This window comes from Nestor notabilis, unplaced genomic scaffold (assembly GCF_000696875.1).
Source record: "Nestor notabilis isolate BGI_N333 unplaced genomic scaffold, ASM69687v1 scaffold9956, whole genome shotgun sequence".
NCBI lineage: Eukaryota > Metazoa > Chordata > Aves > Psittaciformes > Psittacidae > Nestor > Nestor notabilis.
Window position 1 is genome coordinate 36,163 of NW_009933292.1, and position 1,494 is coordinate 37,656.

Below are 1,494 nucleotides of genomic sequence, written 5' to 3' on the forward strand. Positions count from 1 at the left end.
AACTCGCCCTTTGGAAACCAACACTTTAAAGAGTGGTGGGCTTTGCAGAAAAGCCTTAGAAGCCCTCAAAATACCTGGGTGCGGGACTGGTTGCCACGTCCACTGTGCTGCTACAAAGACCAGAGCAAAGACCTTACTGTCAACATTGGTGGGAACGATAACCAGGGCTGGGCTGCTCCCTCCAGCAGCCTCAAGCTGAGCCTTGCAGCCAGGCTTAAAGAAAGGCCCATCACACCACCCCAAAGCAGAGGTCATAAATAACTTGCTGAGCATCAAGATGACAGGAGGCCCAGAGCCCATTTGTCACACTGGCAGCAGCTGGACATCTTGAGGCATGCAATGATGTCTCAGCTTTGCATAAGCACATGCTGAATTAACAGCAATGCAATTAATATCTGTGTGCAATGGTTGTCTCCAGTACGTGCATGACCAGACACAGGGGAACTGTTGTAAAAGCTTCCAAAAATGACTGTCATTCTCACTAATTTACAGTAAAACTGGGTGAAAGCTAATTGCAGGATGCCATGCAGCTACTCACCTCCTTTGCACAGCGGCGGGCTACAACCCTGGCACTGCTGGGAGAAGCAAGCTCTCAGAGGGAGCATCGTTTGTTTCAAGAGGAATGGCTGCCCAAAACCACTAACCAGCAAATTTCACTTTTTCTGTTTAAACCCACAAGAGGAAGAACCACGCTGTTCTCAGCTCCTCCAACCAGAAAGGGTGAAGCGGCTCCAAGAGGAACAGCCTGCTGCCTGCAAACTCACAAAGCAGTGAAGGACACCTCCATATCACAACTACCTTCAGTGCTCAAGGCAAGGTCTGGGTCAGTCCAGCAATGGCATTCCAGCCTCAATTTGCTGTGTCTTTCAGGCACTACAGAATAAGATCACTGGTATGGTTTATGAGAATGGTTGGAGGCATCTCCCAAGCTTCTCTGTGCTGTAGTCAACACAGCTTTCACGACTTTCTGGGCAAGGGATGAAAAATTATGGGAAAGTACTAGAGGGTTATGCACACTTTCCATTGATTCAGTGTCACCACCATTGCTGACCCACTGCAGCTTCATCTGGGCTTTGGCTGGCCACCCCAGCCCAGCCCTGTAGCTCCTGACTGAGGGCACCATATGCTCAGATAAGACAAGCTCGTATATGGGCGCAAGCTACAGGCAACACTGGAACAAGAACACACAGCACAAAGAGCACAGGCATTTGCAGAGCATCAGAAGCTCTGGAGTTAAATTACATGTTCTGCTTATAACATTTACTTGATGCGCAGAGTCGGTTTTCAACCCTCTGTCTTCAAAACATCCAACGCATGTGAAAAACAACTCGCATGACCAACTTGAAAGGACAGAGGTTACAGGAATTTCTGATACTTGGAAATCCACCAGGACAAACCTATTTTGCAAACTCATAAGCACATTGTCTTGGTAAAAAACTTACACTTACGTTTTCCAATGGTTTCATCAAAGCTGTATGAAGACAAGTCAAATTC